The sequence below is a fragment of the Amblyomma mixtum genome, chromosome 8, assembly GCF_055824585.1.
Source record: "Amblyomma mixtum isolate Tamu chromosome 8, ASM5582458v1, whole genome shotgun sequence".
Lineage (NCBI taxonomy): Eukaryota > Metazoa > Arthropoda > Arachnida > Ixodida > Ixodidae > Amblyomma > Amblyomma mixtum.
In genome coordinates, this window is record NC_143019.1 from 17,461,745 (window position 1) to 17,479,722 (window position 17,978).

General features: G+C 46.1%; 1 long non-coding RNA gene across 1 annotated transcript; it reads right to left on the reverse strand.

The window, feature by feature from the left end:
- Positions 1-9,064, reverse strand: LOC149331524 (uncharacterized). Its single transcript, XR_016285072.1, has 2 exons — positions 7,848-9,064; positions 1-5,214 (listed from the first exon to the last, which is right to left on the reverse strand). It is a non-coding gene; the product is annotated as an uncharacterized LOC149331524 (long non-coding RNA).
- Between the last annotated feature and the right edge of the window lie 8,914 nt (positions 9,065-17,978).

Here is a 17,978-nt window from a genome sequence, read left to right on the forward strand (position 1 = left end):
TAGTAGTAGTAATAAACTTTATTTTTACAGTAATACCTTGTTTACAATTCTTTGTAAAATGTGTGTTCAGAGAAAGAAGTAGGAAGGTGCAAATAGTGCTTTTTTGTTCAAAGCAAATTTGAAATTAACAGTAATTTCCTTTGAATACTTTTGAAGCAAATATTTAGAATACTTTTGGCACACAAAAAAGGTTGAACGGCACAATAGAATACTGGCACATAAAAAAGGCCGAATGGCAAAATAAGCATCTTTCAAAGTATGTATTTTTCGAACACACAAGGCCATTATATGGAAAAATGGAAAAAAAGAGAGAATGCATTAAAGTTTTGTCACACTTCAAGTTGTGTTGACTTTCAGCAAAAGTGGTGATCGGAAATTGGGGGAGCCAACCTGCATGCGGCGCCGGCATATATGCGGGGTGCGAGACCTATATGTGGGGCTTAAAACTGCTGCTCTTAAATGCAACTGCATCGTTGTGCATCTGTTGCTTTTAAGCAGAGACTCCACGACATCTACTAGGGGTATGCACTGCGCGCCTAGCGCCATCTTGTGTCAGGTGTTGGAAAGGGGGCACCCATCTCTGTCTCATGCTAGCTCCCCTTTGTGCTCGCGCTGTTGCACTTGTTTAACAAATTTCATCACAGTGCTACAGGGTGAATTAATTTCACAGAACTCTGAAAGCAGCATGTGGAAGTGCAGCACATCACAATGCAAGGATAGCATGGCAGCCTAATCCTTTCTTGGCAGCCATATATGATTTCAGTGACGCCCCCTATAGGCTGCGAGTTGTAAATCACTTTCGTCGATCTGCAGCCATAGTGATGGGCCAAAACGCTTTCAGAAAACAAAGGAGCAAAAACAAAATCACATCAGTCACACTATTCGACGCCCGTTAGACACAGCTGGGCACGGCTGCTTGTGCTGGCTTTGAGACTGACGTAATACACGCTTTTTTTTTTCATCCTCTGTGGCCACAGTTACGCAGTTTCTAGATTCCAAAAGGTGAACATTGAGAAGCAAAATGGTCACCGCTAAAGGACAACAGTAGCGTATGCGGGCGATGGCTTCATCCCATTGGCTTCCCACTGAAAGCCAGGCCACTTCCGTGTGCGCCGTGCCTCTCACAGAACTGCACGCCACATGGTGCAGCGCTTTTAAGCGTGATAGTGTTAGAGCGTGCACGTTTGCCGAAAACCCAGTGTATCGGAACGAAATTCACAGTGGTTGACAACGATGCGATATTACAAACACACGACCTAGCGAAGGTAATTCAAACACCCCACAACGATCACAAAGTACAACAGCGATGACGACACTACCACGATTCCTTATTGGTCTACAGGTTAATGACATCATTCCAACACAATTACGCAGTGCTTCTGAAGGAAAAAAAAAAAAGCAACTACGTGGAAAAAATAAAAATGGTCTAGCCGGGACTCGAAGTGTTGCCCCTTGAGTTGGGAGCCGGGCAAGTTACCCCTTGGCCACTGAGGAACGTTCATTCAGTGCAACAGTTTAGGGGCTTAACGCAACCACCTCACATCACACAGTTAGCAGCCCTATTGCATTACCCTCTTAAGGCTACTTGGGTGCCACCCGAATTTTCTTCTCCGATTTGCAGGCATGCAGCCGCTGAGCTGCTGCTCTCGGTGGTCACCAATACATTGGTTTTATGCAAAACTTAGCATTACTGTATGCATTACTTTTGCTGCGTGCTAGCGATTAATTATATGATGAAACAGCAAGTTAACTTGCAACAAATGCCGGATCCTGCCATCTGAAAATGTCACGACGTTTTACTGCAAGTTCAGTTCAACAGAAAATTTGTAATTAGGTTCGAGTAGTGAGGTGCAGTGCAAATCAAATAGCAAATACTAGACAGTTTTAGCTTCACATACGTAGAGCTCTTATGGGCGACCAGTGCGCATGCGAAGAACGCAAAGGGTCTGTGAGAGTCTCGCGGATGTACACGATATCCCAATTTTTACGCTGTGTTGCTTGCGTATGTAGAGTTAACATAGCGGTGCCCTGCCTGCCCACTGCACAGCGATAACAGCTTTGTCACTGATCTTTTGACGCGATAGCGTTTTCTAAACTGTTGCATTGCGTTCAATTTGCCCATTTTCACCCTTGCATCAAGTTTCAAGTGCCAAATAGCTTTTCTTTTTAAGCGAAAGCTTCCACTATGCAAGGTAAAACCAATGTCACCCTGTCTGGAGATTTCACCTTCATTTGACCTTCAGATAAAGCAAAGGAAAAGAAAGGTGCACAACTGGCCCTGTGGGACATTGGGCAGCTTAGTTGCGGTTTAGCTACGAAAACGATGAAAGGCAGGAGCTTCGAAAGCAAAGGAAAGGTGCATAACTAGCCCTCAGGGACAGTGGACACCTCAGCCGTGCTTTAAGTTACATGGGGGTAGTGACAGGTGTGCGCTGCATGCGTTGGCATTGACAGCATTGTGGCAGAAACGCAGAAGAGAAGCCATAGGCCGTCAGCGTTCATTGTGTTCATTAGCGTTGACAATATTTAAGAATCCGATGATTTTAAGGAAAGGAAACACACATAACTGGCTCCCTGGGTCAGTGCACGCCTGAATCACGTTTTCAGGTACGTGGGGTGGTGAGAGAGAGATGTGGGCTGCAAGCGTTAGTGCTGACAATGTTGTGGCAGACACGTGGCTCTGCAGCAATAGGCCGCAGCGTTCATTGGGTGAGCAGACTCTCACTATGGACCATTAACTGCCACCTGCCAGGGTGGAGGCGCTGCCTATCCAGTGTCCAGAACGCACTCAACGTTACAGACGCCGAGCCGCATACAGTTCCCCACACGCTGTAGCTTTCGCTCTCAAACCAGGTTCAAGAGTAGTTAAACCGCAGCCAATTTCTTCAGATAGAAGGGTGATATTTCAGCTGCTAAGCCTGATGAAGTAGCGTTTGTCATCATAGCAATGCTGTAACGCAGTTTGACTGCGTTTGGACTTGTCTAGTATTAGAGTGGCTGCAGCAGGGTCTTTATCTGTTAGTAGATGGCGCTAGCAATAACGCGCTACTAAAGTCACTGGAACTCTGAAAGTACCGCAGCTGTTTTCTCCTCGCCGCCGCGCCGCCTATTAGTCAGTTGTGGTCACGTGATCAGGCGCCGCCATGGATGGCCTACTCGAGCAGACAGGGTGCAGCGCTTCTGACGTGGTTGGTCGGCATGTTTTACAAAGTAGCTCGTTCAGTATGACGTCTGTGTTTGTCTGGATTATGGGGATTTAACGTCCCAAAGAGACTCAGGCTACGAGAGACACCGTGCTCTAGAGAAGGGCTCCAGAAACTTTGACCACCGTGCACTGACATCGTACAGTACATGGGTCTCTAGAATTTCGCCTCCATCGAAATACGACCACTGCGGCTGGGATCAAACCCGAGTCTTTTGGGTCAACAGCCGAGTGCCATAACCACTAAGCCACCGTGGTGGTCGTCTGTGTTTGGTTGTGTGTGAGTGTGCGCGCGCGCGCGTGTGTGAGCTATATGTTTTCAGAGACGTTGCTCGATGGGATCTTTTTTTTCTCTGCTGGTCATCGATATTCGCTAACGAAGCTTAAAATAAATTGTGGAGTTAAACGTCTGGAAGCGACACGTTAGCTATGAGGGACGCCGAAATGGAGGGCTTTGGGTGAATTTAGTTCACCTGGGGTTATTTAACAAATACTTACATCGCATCGCACACGGAAGTTTTTGTATTTTGCCTCCATCGAAATATGGCCACAGCACGTCTGCACGCTCATTCCCCAAATGCTGCCTTTCTTTTGCCAACAGACTGCATTCCCCACCATCTCCTCCACCACCTGTAAGCAGTCGGGAAGGGGGGGGGGGGGGGGGGGGGGCTATCTGGTTGCACAGTTAGAGCATTAGCCCCCTCATCGACCTTGAGGTCGCTTAACTACCTCCCACAAGCCACCGACCGGCAAATGGCCACATGGAGGGAAGAACAGGTGGCAGGAAACAGCAAACGTAAAGGGAACGCTTTCTACGCATCAGACTTCCAAGTGAACCGATTTACTAAACGTTTTGCTATATCCCGCTCGTATGTACGCAGCCTGCCCACTTAAAGCTTCCCGGGTCCCGAAAACATGCATTTGCGAGCCTCTCACGAAAGCGTGAGAATAAGCCTGCTTCTTGCGTTGTCCGCGCACACCCGGGGATTCAAGAAAACTAGAGGCTGCGAAACTGTTGTACGACGCTTTAGAGGCTTTCGTAAGCCCTCACCTCATCTAAGCTCTCAATCACGAATACTTTCATTGGTTAATTTTCGCGCAAAAGCGATGAACTAGGCAGCCGCCGCAAGGGAGACTTTCTTCACCTAGCAGACCACGTGCTCGCCGCGCTGAACCATTTCTGGCAACAACACCCCAATGTTGCTTGGGCTCCACCTGTTCATTACGGTACTTTCACGAGTTCCCTCCCTGCCTTTCCTCTTCTATATCCTCCTTCACGAGTTCCAGTGACTTTATGCACGGCATGCGTCACGTAGGTGCAACTACAAGGGTTTCAAACGACACGTGCGTAGGCTGCGGACTTCTCACGTTTGCGTACTTGAACTCTGTATGTATATGAAACTAAAACTGTTGATTATTCACAAACTATTCGCAATTTCAAATATTCGCACACCCCTACAAAAAAACTGTTGATTATTCACAAACTATTCGCAATTTCAAATATTCGCACACCCCTACAAAAAAAAATGCTCGTCACAGCTAGTGTTATCAATAAGCCCCAGAACATTACTGAAGTGGGGTTGCCCACACATGCTCTTTCTCTTCATGGTATTTCACATGGTGTTTCTCACCAAACTTCCTCAGACAGAAACGACACTGAAATGGTTTGTCACCCTTGTGGGCTCGCTCATGTCTTACGAGGTGGTTAGGTTGAGTAAAGCCCATGGGGCACAGCTGGCACTTGTATGGCTTCTCGCCCGTGTGGGTGCGAACATGTGCAACTAGGTGGCTCTTTCGCGGAAATCTGCTGTTGCAGAAGCTGCACTGAAATGGACGCTCCCCAGTGTGCGTACGAAGGTGGGTCACAAGGCCGCCCTTGTGCGCAAAGCGGCTGCCGCAGTAGTCGCACAGGTATGGATGATCGCCGGTGTGGATGCAAAGATGTTCATCCAGGTGGTTTTTCCTCATGAAAGCCTTGCCACAGTGATCGCATCGGTGTAGTAGCGGCTTGCCTGCGTCATGAAAAAAAAAAACACTTTCAAACAACCACATCACTCCGCAAGTCACAGCTCACCTGCCAGTACAGACAGAGAACATGCGAACACAACTCCCACCCTGGTTTCTTAAAGGGACACTGAGGAGAAATTGAAGTTGACTTGCATCAACAGAATACCAGCTCCTGATTACAAAAACGCCACTCATACTGACAACAAAGCTCTTGTAGCATAGAAAAGGGCAAGAACCAAAATACAGGTATCGCCGCCACAGGCGAAACTCGCAAGTACAAGCTTCATGACATCATAGGACAAAACAGTGTTGCTAGAACCAATAGTTCTAGCAACACTAGGACACGAGAAGCCATGAATCACTGAGGCGCAGCAAATACATGCGCAAATCTTCTTGACGTCGCCAGATGGCGCCACGTACTCGACAGCTACGCGCGCTCCTGCAGCGCCGGGACCAATCAGCGCCTGCTTACAGCGGTATGCGGGCTCCCGGTATTCCGCTAACGGTAACAAGGTACATGGTATGCTAAAGGTGTCTATTAGTGAGAACTTCGTTGACGACTTCGAGAACGAGATCCATTGTAACGCTGGCAAAACGCCTGTGCAAACGTAAACGAAGCGACGGCTGCAATAGCCGATAGATGCCTTCAACGTGCGGCCGGCGGTAGCTTTCTTTTCGGCTGCTGCTGGGCCGCACTGCTGGCTGCCAGAAATCACGGAGTCTGCGTTACGTCATGTGCACGTCATTAGTCCTGTGTCGTCATAGGAGAATCCCAAGTTTGAATCAGAGCAGCGGGAATAACTTTTTCAACTTAGAATCCAAGTTTCTTAGAAATAAAGGCATCTTTCGCTGCCGGCCAAGTGGCAGCAAAGCCATGAAATGGCGAACTATCGGATTTTGCTATAAAAAAAAATATTAATAGAGCTCTCCTCAGTGTCCCTTTAACATCATCATTGCAAAAAGTGCCTCACTCTGCTGATGCCAACATCCTAGCTCATGCAAAGACTCAGAAACTGAGTGGGAAGTTATCGAAGTGTACAAGATTAGGACTGCTGGGAAAGAAAACTATGTCAGCACTGCACCCACTGATCTTTTGGACAGTGGATACGAATGGCTGGGGATATCGGATATAATGCTGACCACAAGAGAAGGGTGCACTTTTTTTTTTGCTTGTATGATTTCTGGTTCATGATGTAACCTATCCTGATATCACATTACATTTCTGTAAACAAGCTTTTGGATTTCCGAGCAATAAAATCGGTTTATGTGCTTCACCTCTTTAATCATTCCTTTGTAAGTGTTTTCATCCTGTGGTAACCAGTCTAGCACATTTTCCTCCATAATAAACCCTGTTCTTGCCACTTACACATTTTGATCTCTACAAATCTAACTGCAAAGTTGGACACATTTTGATCTCTACAAATCTAACTGCAAAGTTAGAAAAGTTACTGCACAGGTTTTTCAGTGCAGGTTTCAACAAACAGTTCCATGCATAGGCACAAAGAAATAAAAGCGAAAAATTCGAAAAGTAATCATTCAAAGAAATTCAATTACATGATAGCAGAGCCGCAATGAATGAACACAGCAAGACACCAATGAAAACTGCAAGCACTAAAACAGATGAAGCAAAATCATGGATGGTAAAAAAACTCGCAGCATGGAATGACAACCTATCAAGCACTAAAATTTTTCCACCACAGTCTTCTGCAAATACCCGCAGTTTCTTTAAGCACACAGTTTTCTCTGTGCTGTCACGATTCTACGCATGAAATGTTCCACAACATGCATCATTCACATTTTGTTCTTCTGGTTCAGCTCTTGCCGTAACAGAAAAGCGCCAAATGCTGTCCAGTTTTGTGCACGAACATACATTCAGGTAACAGAATATGTTTATATCGCAATGAGATGGACAAACGAGTCAATGCGTGAAATGGGGACTATTTTTCTCAAGGAACAGATGAATACCACAGAGAGATTGCCGTCCAGTTAATTGTACTATATGTGGTGTAATGTACACACAGGATTAGCCTTACACTGGCCTGTCTGAAATTGCTCCACCTGAGTCACTGATTTAGATGACTGTGTCTCTACCACTGCTCCGTAAGGCAACTGTCCTCTAAAAATTTCAAGAGTGATTGTGACGTTAATTGCTGCTCAGTTTGGGAGCCCTCAGGGTGCACAATGCGAGAGATGTTGTCCAAGGGAATGTTCAGTCTACTCAGCTGTCGACTTGATGTATAGGGGTTCCAAGAGCAAGTGCTCTGATGGTGATTTTTCCTTAGCAATCACATGTGCTACGTCCCAGTCAACGGCCTGGCCAGAGTCTTTACGATGTTCCACTAGAGCATCTGAGTGAGTACTGACTTGGTTACCATCTCGTAATGGTCAAGGATCCCATTTACAAGACACCCAGTCGTGATTGTGATGCTGCCTACATAGGTGAAGCAGGAACGTTCAAGAGAGGAATCAAGCAACATTAAAATGACATCTCCCAAGGCAAAACTTAAACACTTTAGTGGAACACCATAAACACATTGGCCTTGCCATCAACTGGGGCCGCGCACGTGTGACTGCCAAGACAAAATCTCTATAAGTGTCTGCTCATGGCAGTCCTTTACATCCAGCCGACACCACATACCTTAAACCAGCCATGAAGCAATCTCGCAGAGATATACATCTGCTGCTTCAGAAAAACCATCCCCATATAATAGACCCATCTGCCCATCTCATTGTGATAGGGGTGCCTTGATCACAATGAGATGGGCAAATGGGTGTCTTTAATTGGGGACGGTGGAGGTGCCGAAACATCAATGACTTTTCTTTCTGCAAGTTTTGACAGTGTTTTTTTCCCCATTTGGTATGAATTTCCCTTGCCAGGCTCGATTACGCTGAATTACGGATTTCAACAGAATACGCTGTATGACAAGATATGGGCATCAAGCCACTGGGTCTATGGAAGTTGGTAGCAGATCTTCCGAAAGATCTTTTCCTCGGGCAGCTTGTATTTCTTGCCTTTACAACTATTGGTTCAGACGCCTGCAAAGTAAAAGAAAAAACAACCCAAGTTAAAAAACAAATCTTGCCGACAGTAGCAGTTGCTTTGTGTTTTCATAAATCACACTTCGGGGGGGCCACAAGTGCTTTCAAAAGCAGTTATTTAGGCACACAAGAAAAACGTAATAAAGGTTCTTTGTGGTGCAGTATCCAAGCACAATTACTAACTCATTCCTGGAGCACAAACATGAAAGTAAAATTACAGGGCTTGCTTTTCCGACTGCACAGTACAAAATAGAGAGAAAACTCTACTGATCACAATGAATTTATACACCAGTGGCAAAGGACGCACGCACACAGAATGCACTCAATGTAACAATGGCAAGGTCCCCATGTTCATCCCCGACACTTTTCTCGCCATCAGGCTGAGAATGTGTACCAGCACCATACACGCAGGATTTCCAAAGGCAAGTCCCGATGCTGAAGGAAACAATGCTGTAATGAGAACAAAAAATGGGAAGTGAAGCTGTTACACATGCTACAATTCCTATTTGTCATGCATTTGTACACATCTCGGTGACTTTGCACTTCGTCATCATCAGCCTGACTACGCCCACTGTAGGGCAAAGGCCTCTCCTATGTCTCTCCAATTAACCCTGTCCTTTGCCCGCTGCGGCCACCGTATCCCCGCAAACTTCTCAATCTCACCCGCCTACCTAACTTTTCTGCCACCCCCAGCTACGCTTGCCTTCTCTTGGAATCCACTCCGTTGCCCTTGTATACACGCCTAACTTTTGGGTGCGTGTTTTCTTTTTTGTAATGACACGTAAGGCATTATTATACATGGATTACGAGGTGGTATTCTCCTACAACCGCTGAATAATTTATAATCGAATTTCTTTCTCGTGCTCTTTCAGTTTCAACAGCCAAACGATGACTGCGACGTCAAAGTGTGGTTACAGGTCATGTGAGGCATGAAAAAAATGCAATATAATCACTGCTTCTAAATTAGTTTCATTCCGGCCCTCGAGGAAGGCTGGCTTCAGCACTGCAATGAATTAAAACGATGAAGCAGCGACCATATCAACATTTTGCCATGACTCACAGGACATATAACACAGCTATCGTTCAGCTGTTGAAACCGAAACAGCATGACAGAAAAAATTCGATTACAAATTATTTAGCGGTTGCAGGCGAATAACACATGGTGGTTCATGCATAGTAGTGTCTCCCGCATCATTGTGGAGAAGAAAACATGCCATCAAACTTAGGTGTCTATACTCCTTTAAGGCCAGCAGTTATCTTGCTTTCGCATTACATGCCCTGTCCAAGCTCATTTGTTCCTCTTGATTTCGACTAGGGTGTCATTAACCCGCGTTTGTTCCCTTATCCACTGTGCCCGCAGAAAAGACCTAAGGATCTGCTGCGTGCCAATGTAGCTTAAAGGTATGCGAATGTCTGTTTCGGAGAAGGAGTGTCTTAATGGAACTCCGAGGATAAACTGATGCAAACCTACAGCAACAGATCAGTGCGTTCTAAAGACAAAGACACTAACTGATGCCAACCTACAGCAACAGATCAGTGCGTTCTAAAGACAAAGACACTAACAGAAAACGGAGCTTATGTGAGATATAAACCAAAATGTTGAATCCACGTCCTGTCTGATTCCAGAAGTACACCCCAATGCGTCGACAACAGTTTTTTGAGCACGGATCCGAGAGGCCAGGATATAGCCACTTGAAAACAAGGATAACGAAGTCCTTTTCAGTACATAGGTCATGAGTTGGGATCAAGTGTTGGAATTATTTTTAAATGAAATTTTTCCAGCAATCAATATGTCTTTTGTTGTTGGACAAACATCCCACGTTTATTAACATGCACTGGCACTGCACAGTACATAGGCACCTTGCATTTCGTGGGATCGAACCCACGTCCTCGGGCTTGACAGCTGAGGCTCCTAAGCCCTGAGCTACTGCGGAATGGGGGGGGGGCAAAAATTAAGTGCAGTAGCAATAAAAGAAGCAGCACAGGTGTTTGCGGAACACAGGTAAGTCCCTCGGAGCATTCAGACGGCAAGCAGCAGGAGATGAAAAGCAGCAAAGTAGGCAGGATCCGAACCTGTCCTGATGTGAACGCCAACGGCAAGTGTTCAGTTCAAACTGCATGATGAGAAAACAGTTATGAAAGCAGTGGTGGGAATGGTGAAGAGCATTCTAGGAGTAGGCTTTGCAGCAGGCACAAATTCAATTTGAGCAGAGTCCTTGTGTTCTGCAGCAGGAGCCCTACTGTGAGAATCCCATGGTTTATCATTTACCGTTTATGGGGGTTTAACATCCCAAAGTGACTCAGGCTATGAGGGGCACTGTAGTGAAGGGCTCCGGAAATTTTGACCACCTGGGGTTCTTTAATGTGCACCGACATCGCACAGTACACAGGCCTCTAGAATTTTGCCTCCATTGAAATTCTAACGCCGCAACCACTATCGAACTCGCATCTTTCGGGTCAGCCGCCGAGCACCATAACCACCGATGCATCGCGGCGGCTTCCATGGTTTAAAAAAGTGACAGTGTGGTACAGTAAGATTTGAGCAGTGCAGAGTTGTAGGCAGCAGTCTTGGCCGGGTCTGTGTATTTCTTGAATTATGCCGAAATTTACTCATTAAGTTAACAAATTAAAATAAGCAAAATTTTTCACTCTTAAAATTACTGCAAATTTTTTAATGAAAAAGTAGAACAGAATGTTCAGAAACACCCATTTAGTTTTCGTCAACTCACTTAGTGTGGTTTTTTTTTTTGAAACTTTAAAATAAAGTCAACGAGATTTCAAAACTGCAACATGACTGCACTCCTATATTAACTTTTTTTTATTTAACAATACTGCAGACTCCTCCTGGAGTCCAAGCAGGAGTGGGCAAAGGAACATGAAAAAAAAAAAACACGAATCACAACGCAAAAATCGCAACATTAGCACTCCAAAAAGCGCTCCGCATGAAGGAACTTGGTTAGCAAAAGCCAGAATGAATAAAAAGGCCACTGCAGAATGAGTGCAGCCACTTTGCTTCGTTGAAGTTATGATGCCGTAGCATGAGTGCGACCACACCATCGCTATTTCATGGCACGCCACAGGTCAGTGCCTAGGTACTGCACATTCATAGGAGGCCATGACAGGTTTCCTAGAGTCCAACATGGACCCGCCTCTCTCAACAAAGCGTTTTGCATGCATGCAGTGGCGGAAAACATCCGCCAACTACACAAGCTCGAAATCATGCGTGCACAATGTGGTGACCAAATACCATATATGTTTTGCAGGACATAAGCATAAAGCTATTGGTCTCAACAGGTTGGCAACAGTTGCTTTGGATGATTATCGAAGAAGTAGTAGGGGGAGAAGACGTTCCAAAAGACTGGAAAGTGAGCAGGATGAGACTAATATACAAAGGCAAGGGAAACAAGGATAACATTAAATCCTACCGACCAATTACGGTCACATCATTTATATGCAGGCTAGCAATGCAGATGGTGAAAATGACAATGGAAGAATGGGCAGAGCGCGAGGAGATCTTGGGAGAGTTGTAGAACGGTTTCCGAAAGGACAGACGGTTGGAGGACAATCTATTTGTCATAACGCAGTGTATAGAGATAGCTGAGGCAAGTTGCAGGCCTCTATGGATGGCATTTTTAGACATTAAGGGGGCATATAACAATGTGAATTAGGAAAAACTTTGGGACCAATTGAAGGGATACGGTGCAGATAGAAATCTGGTCGACTTTCTACAACGTGTATATTCAGACAATGAGGTGGTAGTAACGTGGGAGGAAGAAACTACAAAACCAGCTAAAAAGACAAGGCTGCCCACTATCACCCCTACTTTTCATGGTGTACAAGAGTCAAATGGAAAAGAGGTTGGAAGAGAGTAGGGTAAGAGTTGACGTAAGTTATATGCAGGAAGGTCAGAAGGTAAACCAAGTGCTGGCTGGACTAATGTATGCAGATGAAATTGTACTACTAGCAGACAAGCGATATAGGCTGCAGGAACTAGTTAAGATCTGTGGTGAGGAGGGCAACAAGCTAGGACTCCAGTTCAGTAGAGAGAAGTCAGGAATAATGGTATATAATGATGAGAGGGGAGACCGACCAGAAATACAAGACACTATGATAGACCATGTGAGAGCTTATAAGTATCTAGGGGTATGGCTAAGTGAAGGGAAAAAATATCTGGAAGAGCATGAGAGGATTCTGAAGGATAAAGGAAAAAAGGAATTCAGACATTACGAAGCATAGAGCACTATGGAACTATAATAGGTATGAGGTGGTTAGAGGGGGTATGAAAGGGAATCATGGTACCAGGCCTCACATTTGGAAATGCAGTCCTGTGCATGAAATCAGAAATACAGTCAAGTCTAGAGGTCAGACAAAGAAGTGTAGGAAGGCTAGCCTTGGGAGCCCATCCATGGGAACACTCTGAATGAGGGAGTCCAGGGAGATATGGGCTGGCCGTTGTTTGAGGTTTGGGTGGCAATCAGCAAACTGAAATATGATTAGAGACTAACCCAAACGGAGGAAACAAGGTGGGCAAAAAAGGTGCACAAGTATCTATACAAAAAAGTATTAACACAAAATGGACAAATATAGAACCCGAAAGCTAAGAAAAAAGTATTTACGGGTGAGGGGTGAGATGCAGCAAAATACTAGAGAGAAAGCAGAGGTAAAGGAGACAGAAAGAAGGACGTGGAAAGAAAGAATGCAGGAAGAATCGGCGCCAGGTATATATAGGACACGAAAACAGGACATCGAAAAAGAGTGGTTATTTGATGATTTGCGGGGCAGTTCATTGCTTTTTGAGGCTAGGACAGGGACCCTGAGAACAAAAACATATAGGTCCAAATTTGAAGAAGTGGATATTGTGTGCTCTGCTTGTAAAACGGAAACAGAGACCATAGGGCACTTAGTTCTGAGGTGCGGAGAACTCCGCCCAGCCCTCCCAGAGGGAACAGCAAAAGACATAGAAATAGCACTGGGATTTGCTGAGGAGGATGGGCGAGTGGATGGGAAAGGTGTGACATTGACGAAGGGGAGGTTGGAAGATTGGTGGAGGAAATCAAGGGAGGGATGAATCTGGAGAGGAAAAAGATATCCAAACTAGACATTGTAAGAGCGAAATTGAAAGAAAGGAAGAAGAAAAATCAATTAACAATGGGGGAAGTATATGCTAGGTGGTGCAAGCTGCCGCCTGATACAAAGGGTAAAGCCACTATCATCCATCCATTCCATTGGCAATTGAAATTCCTTGTTTCAGCAACGTTGGTTCTTATGCCTGAAAAATGAAACAGCAATGTAGTGCAAGTACAAGGAAAAACCCCAGCACAATAGGTAGCATGGATCATATGCCTGCTTTTGCAGCTGAAAGAGAGATGATTTCCACGCGCAAAGCATGGCGCTACGCTGGAGCTACTGATTTTTCGGAGTAAGCTGTAGGCTACCAGTACCGACAAACATTTCCAATGGCTCCCATACTAACCCGCCGCATCATGCATCACATGATTGCTTGGCCTATTAACACGATGGAATCGTGCTTTTCATAGCTAATTATTGTGCATTTAGGGAAACAAAGAAACGCCCGAAACGACACAAAGGTAAACGGTGCATTCCCTCGTGTACGCTACAGAAAAAAAAAAAAAAAAAGTAGGTGTGCACTAACTGGCAGTCAGAACCATAAAGCATGTCGGATTTAAACAGCGGATGCGCGCTAAGTGGCCATTTAGGACAAATAGAAACGTTAGCTCGTTGATAATGTAGCTATGACCGCGAAAAATTAACCGAATATCTTTTCGTACCTGCCTCAGCTGCGCGCACACGTTGGTCTCACACGCACGCACAAAGGCAGAGCGCACCTCCATAGCACCTCCACCAGTCGCACGCAAGTTCCGCAAGGTCAGTTCCGTCTCAAATACTCGACAAGGACTACGTCAAGCATAAGCTTTAAAAAGCGTGAAGTAACTCGCCCTAAACGCAGTTTGCTACTTGAATTTGACAGTTGTTTTGTCGTCGGTATCATCGCCTTATCGGCCAACGTTGATGCGTGCCTCGATGCAGCTTCCGTAGTCATGTCAACGCGTTCATACGTACAAGCTTACAAGAAAAACAAGTCAATAAACGTGTAATATTAGCTGGAATGAAGTGAAACAACACTTTATTTATTTTTAAACTCACTGCCAGACACTCACTTCAAGAGCAAAAAACGAAAACGAAACCGATCTTTATTACACTGCAGTTCCGTTATGGCACGCGGAAGGTCATCCTCTTCACTGTTGTTATAGTGCCTAGAATATACTGGGCACTATACTGTTGTCACCAATCTTCTCGTTTGATCTTTCATATAAACAACAGAACAATATACCCATGCCTTTCTTAATGTAATGCCATCAGACTCATAAGACATCGCGCCAAAATAAATGAGCTTTTGAGAAGCTTGCAGGCAAAGCAACCTTTCCAGTGCACGCAACTTGTTGAAATAGCCAAAATTTGTTGGGCTACAGTGCCGAGAGTAACAGTGTTTTCGAAATTCTAAAAACTGACATGGTTATCACTTACGATGGGCTAAATGCCTCTCAATAACTAAGGAGCCCAACAGCAATAGCTAAAAAGTTAGCTATTCAATATTAGTTAAAGGGGTTGTGAAAAGAAAATGAAGCTGTCCGGTTTTAATTTTTACTGCTTCCATAAACATTAGACATGCTGATTCCGAAATATTTCGACTCAATATTGAGTCTGCATTTAATAAAGCCCGTTCGAAATCGCTGCCTGTTTGTGCTCATGAAACGACCATGCGCCGCCGTCGGGTGGAACACGCACTACTCGACTACGTCATTTTAAGAACTTCAGAAACGTACGGATATCTTCAACTTTCGTTTGCTCTAAAATAATAGCTTTATGAGAAATTCAGAAAGTGATACAATGTTTTCCAATTATTTGCACGCGTAATTGCACTCTGTTAAACTGCAGCGCGTGGTCATACATCAATCACTGACCTCGGACCAGTTTCGGTTTCGGTTCTGCTTCTCCATCCTCCTTGACTTAAGTATCAGCGGTTCGATATAGCCTTGCTTACGTGAACCTATCTAGGCGGTGTTCCTTGACAGCGGTGGTTTGAGTCAGAGAATCAAGATGAGCAAGGTCAGCCCATCTCGACGACTCTCTGTTTACATGAACTCAATACGAACGAGTCAGCTATCGCGGCGCGCATCGGCTCCGCGCTTCTCTTCTTTCCTGCAGAAAAATATATTCCAGAAGCGTGAAGAGGGTTAGGCATAATTTGCAGACGGGGCTGCGAGTCAACCCATCCCTTGCGATAGAGATAAAGACTCGAGTCCACGACCGGGTTCGGAGGTTCACGGTCAGGGCTCCCGCAGGCAGAGATGTCACGGGCTCTCGGCATGACTGCTACTTGCCGGGCGCGCGGCGTGCCGTTGCGAGCGGCGTAACGACGACTGACAGCAGCTCGCCGCCTGCGCCCAACCGATGTCAATGACAGGCCGCACGCGGCGCGTCGCACTCACTAGGGGCAGAATGCAAGCGCGCAGAGCGCCAGCATCATAATGACGCGGGGGCGCGTTTCTCGGGGCCGGCCTGTCAGCCTGGATGCCGGCTGCCGGCGTCAGAAAAACACGCTAGTATTATTTGTTCACGCTCATAACAAGCCCTGGAATAGATGAATGCCAAAAATGATTCATTTTTGAGGATCGTTGGCTGATGCCGAGTTGCTGGCAGTATTTAATTCGGCGATACAAGTAAATTTCATCTCATGACCGCTTTATTTACTGCCTGGTCGCCGCTCGCATAGCTGGCATTTGCTAGCTCCGCTGGCGTCGCGGAAATCGAGCATATCTTTATTTTATTATGGGACAGGTTCACAGTTAAAGGGGTGACGAGAGTAGTACCTTTTACAGCGCTGACCATTTCCGAAGCTCCCTCAGCTGCGGTATCGATAGTATCAATGCAAAACCAGGTAGGCTTAGCGACGACCAGGGCCGCCGGCAAGCCTCGCAGTTCATCGCCCGGCGCGTCCGCAGGCGGCGTCGTTGCAGAAAGCTCGGCATGCTGCCACTGCTCGAACATCACAGGCAGCCTTTCTGATAGCATGGCTGTTTTGTCATTTCTGGTGCGAATGTAAAATACAGCGAGTCTGCAGGCCGGCCGGCAAGCTTGGATCCCGTCCGCTGGCAAAATGAGCTAAAGATTTTTATTCAAGTAAATAATAAACTGTGGGAGCAAGAAGTGTGGAAAATAGATCATTTTTGAGGATCGTTCAATAATGCCGAGTTGCTGGTAGAAGCAGCAACTGTAATACGAGCAAATTTCTTGCCACAGCCGCCGCTCAGCTGCCGCTGCCCGGCCGTTGCGGTCCGGCTTGCGCGCCTGGCGTCCGCTATATAGCTCCGCTGCCGAGCGCACCGCAACCAGGACCATATTTTTTGTTGTGAGACGATGCTGTTGACAGTAAAGCGATGCCAAAAGCAGGCATTTTATTATAACCCAGGCTACTTCCGAAGCGCTGTCCACCGCGGCTTCGATGTGTGAAACAGGCCTAGCGACGACCAGGGCAGCCAGAGAGCAGTGCAGTTCGTCGCCCGGCGCGCCCGTGTCCAGCGCCGTTGCCGAAAGCGCGCTATGTGGGCAGGCATGCTTTGTCGCCGCCCGAGTACAGCCCGCAGTCTTTCTGATAACATCGCTATTTTGTCTTTTCTGGTGCGAACTTCAGTAGCCAAGCAGCGCGCAGGCGCTGGTGTGCGGTGGCAAAGTGTTACACCGGATGTGGCCCGGGCATGAGTCTAGCGGCGCAAAGATGCTTGCCGCTCCGTGTCCCTGCTTGCAGTAGGCGGCCGTTCGCAAGCGGCGACTGGTGCGGCGCGCCGGCCAAGTTTTCGCACATACGTCAGCTTGACAGCTAGCAGACTCCATTCTGAGCAGACGACAGTGCCACATTCGAGTCAATATGCGCGCTGTAACCTCGGTCAACTATGGCTAAACAGGCCTCGCTGTTGACGACAGAAGCCTCTGATTGGCTTCTTAAAATGACGTTTGCTGTGAGTTGAGGGGGACGCGCGGTGGGAAACCGAAATTTAGTTTTTTTCGCTATTCAATCAACCCAGACGATGAAACGAACCAAGGTATACTTTTGAATGAAGGGTCAGAATTACAAATACACACGTCGTTCAAAATTTTCGAAAAACGTTTCACGACCCCTTTAACCAGCCTGCTAGTTAACACATCTTAAGCTATATTCTGACATGCTACACCGCTACAACACTCTTCTAACTCAACAGCCTGTTTTTAAAAGCTACAGAAAGTCTTAGGCAAAACATCCTGTATTGCGTGCTACGATCTTGAGTTTTTTAAAGACGGGTTAGTGAAATCTCCGCTTAATTTCTACACCCTCTTTTTGGAGCTTTAATTTAAAGAAAAAAGTGCGCAAATAAATGATAGAGACCGCACAAGTCAATGCCACAGTTCGTGGCAGCTCTTCATGAGAGCCGTGGCCTAGCACTGTCTGGTGCTCAGTCGGGGACTGATCCTTTTGCCCGCAAGCTTGGCTGAATTCAGCTTTTTTCGTTGTAGAAGAAACAAAATGGCTTCACACATCGCCCAGTAAAATTCTCTACTAATAACAAAAAAACTTTCTCAGCATTGAGTCAACTGCCTGCACTTAGGTGAACTCTTTAATAATAAAGGAGTTCACTTCTAATAGAGTTTCCAGCTTCTTGCTGACATGGCTCTT